General features: G+C 42.9%; 1 pseudogene across 2 annotated transcripts; it reads left to right on the forward strand.

Annotated features, from left to right (window-relative positions):
- Positions 1 to 1,998: 1,998 nt before the first annotated feature.
- On the forward strand, positions 1,999 to 6,107 carry LOC147903333 (pentatricopeptide repeat-containing protein At3g03580 pseudogene; annotated as a pseudogene). 2 transcript variants are annotated; one of them, XR_015540820.1, is made up of 2 exons: positions 1,999 to 2,282; positions 2,375 to 6,107. The product of XR_015540820.1 is annotated as a pentatricopeptide repeat-containing protein At3g03580 pseudogene, transcript variant X2 (transcript). The 2 variants fall into 2 exon arrangements; XR_015540819.1 differs by having other exon boundaries at positions 1,999 to 2,155; positions 2,277 to 6,107.
- The last annotated feature ends 459 nt before the right edge of the window (positions 6,108 to 6,566 follow it).

A 6,566-nucleotide genomic window follows, 5' to 3' on the forward strand; every position in this document is an offset into this window, starting at 1 on the left:
CATCAATGACTACACCGACCAAGCAGGTTCATCAATTGAACAAAGTAGAGGAACGCCTAATCTCTATCAGGATACCATTTGCAAAAATCAGGGAGTTAACATATGAAGGTCAATATGGTCTTTATGGTAGTGTCATAAATGTATTTACAGATGTTGAAAGGATACATAATGTATTGCCTTGCTTCATAGATGACAATGTTGTTGTGATGGTTGGAATAAAGAGAAAATTTGAGTATAACCACAACTACATTAGTGGCACGGTTAGACCCACTTTAACTATGCATGCTCTTCATGAACTCTTACAGACACCACTATACAAAGAAAATAATGTCCACATAAATCCTTCTTGGAATAAACATATAACGGCAATGCAAAGGTTGGAGCGCATTCACAATGAATAAACTGATCCTAAAAATGAAAATGGAGAAGAGGAAGACATGCCTACAGACACTCTTATACATGGATTATATAGTACACAACAAGTCGTGCACTTTGATGACAAGTCAATAGTGGTTGCGCTATCAAAAGGATACCCACCACTAAGCTTATTCAAAGACAAATTCTGCGAAGAACTGGCATTCCCAAAACTATTCTATGGGCACACGCGAAAGTATAACATACTATCAAGAACGAACTATCAAAGTCTAGTGAAGTGGGAACTTAAAAATGTTGACTAAAGATTTGCAATGGATATAGAGAACATATTCTTCAAAACAATGAAGGTTCTAGTGAAACAAGTTCTTTCTTCGACATGGGTTAGACTGCGGAAAGGACAACTTAACGGCGGTCGACCCTTATAAGCAAAAGATGTCGCGCATGACACAAACATCGAACAATTGCTACAATCCAAAATAGGATATCGAGATTTCACATGTCTAAGGACATCTGCAGATTACAAGGAGAAGCTAAAAAAGAATGCAATTGCTATGCTTACTTTTTTCGTTACTTTTTCAGCAGTAGGCAGAGAAACTATGGCAGCCCTTGATGACATGCTTACGCGAACTGGACAATAAAAACACATCAAATGAAAGTAATATAATAAGTACAAGCACTCGTAATTTGATTCATTTAGATCTAGTCACAACAGCACAATATTATGTTCATAGGTTTCAAGCGATGAAAAATTTGCTAAAACACGATCATACAATTCTAGGACAGGTAGAAGACTTCTTCTTTGTAGCAGAATTCCAAAATAGAGGCGATCAACATGACCACAGATTGTTGTAGATAAAGAATGCACCCATATATGGACAATCAACAAATCAAGAAATAATTTGCTTCATCGACAAGTACATTACTACTGACAACAATCAATTGCAGGTTGAACAACGACAAATACAAATACACAAGCATCATAAAATATGTACAAAAAGAAGCACGGCGTGCAGGTTTGGCTTCCCAAAACCACCCATGAGACAAACTATGTTGTTAACACCAACAACTAATGTAGTAAACCCAAAACCTTACAAAAAGTTATACAAAGACATAAATGCGCTACTATCACATCCGAACCAACATGACGGTAATCAAATCCACAGTTGCGAGACCTAGAGGAAAGCGCAGGGGAATGGAGCTAGCACCTATAACATTGAAGAAGTTGCAGGGGAGGCGGAGGAGATACAAGATGAACGAAACGTGTGAGAAACGACATGTAGTGCAAAGACATTCGATTAGTACAAAGAGCCACTTGACTGAAAGGTGCCCGAGGAAGCCAAAAAAGTGAACATAGAAATAACTAAATACTTGATTTTTCTCTTTGAAAGGCAAAAGATTACTAATGAAAGGCCAGCTATCATCTTGACCACTTTTTTGACTCCTGGAGGAGTACCACTTGCGGATCACCCTCAAGCATGCTTTTCTATTTCAGTCTCCTACATTCCAAGAAAGAACATGAATACTTTGACTTTTACCCCCCAAATCAACAATGCCACCTACGCTACTATGGGGGCAGGCAGCCAAAAACCTCTGTTTGAAAGCTTTCTAGAGATGACACGAGTAATGAAATGCGAGGCCTAGGAAACAATGACTTCTCATACGGCTATGGCTTCGCCAGACGCTTCATGGAGGGGCAACCAAGGAGTCACTGGCGCGATAATCCGCCGGAATGCAACTTTCCCGCTCCTCAAACCTGTTGTGGAAGAAATTTCGAGTGCAGGTACGCACGGCAGAGCTCCACTTGGTTGTCATTGTGATCATGCTTTGCAGATTGTTTAGTGACGGAGCAATCATGGAACGAGTATCTCACGGATCCTTCTCTGTGGTTGGACAACCGAAAGAGCAAAGTAAGTGCGCGTCAAAATTATTTGCACAGGTAAAAGCTAGAAAGGCTCGGACATATCGGCCAGTGTGACGAGTCTGTTCTGAGTTTTAACAGGCTAATCCAAAGGCTCCAGATTTCAAGCATAAAATCACCACGGATTCATTATGGATAGACGGCTTGAACAATCCAGGTTGGAGTAAAGATATGCTCGACAAAATGGAGTCCGGAGGCGGGGGAATGCATGGAGCTAAAGTATCTGGTCAGGCCCGGTCAAATTCTGAAGACCGTGGCTTTGTGAAGAATGACAGCAATTGCAACGCTAGCTTCAGGGTCGGCGTACAGGTGAAGGCATCTAAAGTACAAGAAGTGCAAGAGAACAATGGCTGGGAAACGATGAGCTTAGAGAAGGCACTGACTTCTTTAGAACGGATGCCTGAGTTGCCTTTGGTTGAGAACCTTATAGGCATCTTGCAGAAGTGCAGAAAACACAATAATCGAGAATATGGTAAGCGCTTGCATGCCTACGTGTGCAAACATGGTCTGGAAGCTCATAGGTCTCTTGGCAACTACCTTGTCCCAATGTTGGTAGACTGTGGAAGCATGGGCGATGCTCTGAAGGTTTTTAACAGCTTGGATGATCCTAACGAGTACTCTTGGACTTCACTCATGATGGGTCATATTGAATGCGGAGAATCACAACAGGTCCTCAATCTGTACCATAAAATGGAAGAGGATTGCATACATCCTAGCAAGTATACTTTTGTGGCCCTTATAAAGGCTTGTGCTAGGCTGAAGGATGTGGAAAAAGGCTGGGAATTACACACCGAGATTGCCAGATCGGGTTTGGACAGTAGTCCTTTTGTTGGCAACAGCCTGGTTGATATGTATGCCAAATGTGGCTTGCTTGCTAAATCACGGGAAGTGTTTGACAAGCTTCAAGTTCGAGATGTGGTCTCTTGGAATGCACTAATCGCAGGTTATGCCCAACATGGGCTTGGTGAGGAAGCACTGAAGTGTCTCGAACAGATGCATCTGGAGGGTATCTCTCCGGATGTAATCACGTTCGTTTGTGCCTTGAAAGCTTGTGGTGGCATAGGAGCGGTAGAGAAGGGGCAAGAAATACACATAGAGATTACCAAAAAGGGCTTGGAAAGAGATCCTTTTCTTGGCAGCACTTTGGTTGATATGTATGCCAAGTGTGGCTTGCTTGCAAAAGCACGAGAGATGTTTGACAAGCTTCCAATCCGAGATTCAGTGTCATGGAATGCACTTATTTCTGGGTATGTGCAACACGGGCTTGGTGAGGAAGCGCTAGATTGTTTCAAACAGATGCATCTGGAGGGTGTCTCCCCGGATGCTGTCACATTTATTTGCAGCTTGAAAGCTTGTGGTAGTGTAGGAGCCATAGACAAGGGCCGAGAGATCTATGTTGAAATTGCTAGAAAGGGCTTGGAAAAAGATCCTTGTATTGGCAATACATTGGTCGATTTGTACGCCAAATGTGGCTTACTTGCGAAAGCACGGGAAGTGTTTGACAAGCTTCCAGAGCAAGGTGTAGTGACTTGGAATGTGCTAATCGTGGGATATGTTGAACACGGTCTTGGTGAGGAAGCGCTGAACTGTTTTGAACAGATGCAACTGGAGGGGGTATCTCCAGATGATGTCACATTTGTTTGCAGCTTGAAAGCCTGTGGCAACCTAGGAGCCATTGATAAGTTCTGCAAAATACATGCAGAGATTGCCAGAAAGGGGTTGGAAAGAGATCCTTGTGTCGGCAACACCTTGGTCGATACATATGCAAAATGTGGTGCAATTGCAAGAGCATGGGAAGCGTTGGACATGCTTCCCGTTCCAGATGTAGTCCCATGGACTGCGCTTATCGCTGGATATGCTGAACATGGACTTGGTGAGGAAGCGCTAGACTGTTTCCAACAGATGCTTCTGAAGGGTGTGTCTCCGAATGATGTGACTTTTGCTTGCATCTTGAAAGCTTGTGCCAGCATAAGAGCCATAGACAAGGGCCGCCAAATACATGCTGATATTGTCAGAAATGGGCTGGAAAGAGATCCTTGTGTTGGCAACAGCTTGGTCGATATGTATGCCAAATGTGGCTCTCTTGTAAAAGCACAAGAAGCTTTTGACAAGCTTCAGGTTCGAGATGTAGTCTCATGGACTGCACTAATTGCAGGGTATGCCCAACATGGGCTTGATGAAGAAGCACTGCACTGTTTCCAACAGATGCAACTGGAGGGTGTGTCTCCGAATGTAGTCTCATGGACCGCATTGATCGCAGGATATGCACAGCTAGGACAAAGTGAGATTGTTTTCCATATGCTTGAGAGAATGACAGGGGAAGGCATAAAGCCAGACGGGGTCACATTTCTTAGTGTTCTTACTGCATGCAGTCATGCAGGTTTAGTGGATAAGGGCCAAAAGTTGTTTGAGGCAATGAGCAAAGACAATGGCGTCACTCCCTCTATTGAGCACTACACTTGCCTTCTTGACATCCTTGGCCGTGCAGGCCAATTAGATAAGGCCGTGGCGATGGTGGAGAGGATGCCTTTCGAACCTAATCTTGCGGTGTGGCTTACTGTGTTGAGTGCTTGTCGAAAGTGGGGTAATGTGGAGTTGGGAAGACAAGCCTTTGAACATGCAGTACAATTGGACGAAAAGGATGCTGCTGCTTATGTCTTGATGTCCAACATCTATGCAGATTCGCACATGCAGGATGATGAGAAGAAGGTGGAGGCAATGAGAGTAAAAGGACAAGCACAGAAGAAGCTAGAACAGAGTTGGACTGAAGCTGATGGAATCCTGCATATCTTTGTGGTGGGGGGAATGACGCATCCCCAAAGCAAAGATATATATGCAAAGCTAGAAGCCCTTTCCCTCACAATGCAGGAGGAAGGGTATGTCCTAGATTTGCCTCGTCTGCCACAGGACATATCTGATGATACAAAGAAAAATGGGTTATGTGGGCACAGCGAGAAGCTGGCTATTGTGTGTGCCCTACTCAATACACCCAAGCCAACACCAGTACGCATTGTCAAAAATCTCCGTGTTTGTGATGACTGTCATGTTGCTGCTACACTTATATCAAAGATAGAGCAGCGGACTATTCTTTTCAGAGATGCAAACCGCCTTCATCTTTTCAGAGAAGGATCTTGTACTTGTGGAGAGTATTGGTGATGCTATTGCATTAAATTAGCCAGCACCCCTCTTATTCAAAATGTTAATGCTGTAATGATGAGGCATACTTGAAAGTGAGGTGGATCATGGTTTGGGCAGTTGCTTTTGTAAGACCATGACGTGTTGCTAAAAACAAGGTGGTTTGATTTATGGACAGAATTGGAGACTTTTGTGGCGCTTTTTGTGGATGCGATGTTATGATCAATTTCCAAATTCAGTTTAAAGGGAGCAAGCCAAGAAGGTCGAAGCAAGGAGACACAAGGGCTCAAGCATGCAACAAGCAACAAAGCAAACACACATCTATTTCTAAGCAACTTGTAAAGAAAAATAGCGATAAAGCTACCTTGAGATGTAAGCGCCTGATGCCATAATGCCATTACTGTGATCACAGTTATGCTTGATCCTTCTCTCCCAACTTGCTGAGCGCTGCTTGGTCATTGAAATGGTCATCAAGATCCAATGAAGAATCCTCAATGTGGTCTACATCATTGTAATGGTTATCAAGATCAAATGAAGAATCAGAATCCTCAAATGGCATCAATTTATGTATTTTCCCATGAAGTTTCACCTTTTTGGGAACTATGGAACCTTTATTCTTTCATTCCTGATCAGTGATCCATGAGCTCATCCTCTTAAGAAAAAATCCTGTACACCATCTTGTAACATACTCTCAATCCAAGTCAATCTCAATCTTGAAGGAATCAAAGAGCTGAAATAATTCAACTATCTCTTACATCTATGAAGACTCTTCTCTATGACTCCTTCCTTCAGGCGCTTCTCCTCTACGGCTAAATCAACTGGCTACATCCTACCCACAAACTAGGTGTCTTCTTCCTCATCGTGTGCAGAGGCTTCGAAAGGGCAAGAGATGGTCTCTTTGAACCTCTAGCACCGCGGCTCTGTATGTCTACCATTTCTTTGAATGGGAAAAACATAAATTCTCACTCTTTTTTTCACATTCACTGCACATGCACTCCTAAGCTGAGCTAAGGGTATTACCTCCAAGGCCAATCAAATAAATTACTGGAGAAAAGCAAGCTCTAATACCTCTGAGAGTCCTGCTTTAGTGGAAGCATGTTTCTAAAGATTTTTTTAATTAACATTGAAATTAATCAGA

Source organism: Dipteris shenzhenensis, chromosome 3 (assembly GCF_047967505.1).
Source record: "Dipteris shenzhenensis isolate YYH24624 ecotype China chromosome 3, Dip_SZ_1.0, whole genome shotgun sequence".
NCBI lineage: Eukaryota > Viridiplantae > Streptophyta > Polypodiopsida > Gleicheniales > Dipteridaceae > Dipteris > Dipteris shenzhenensis.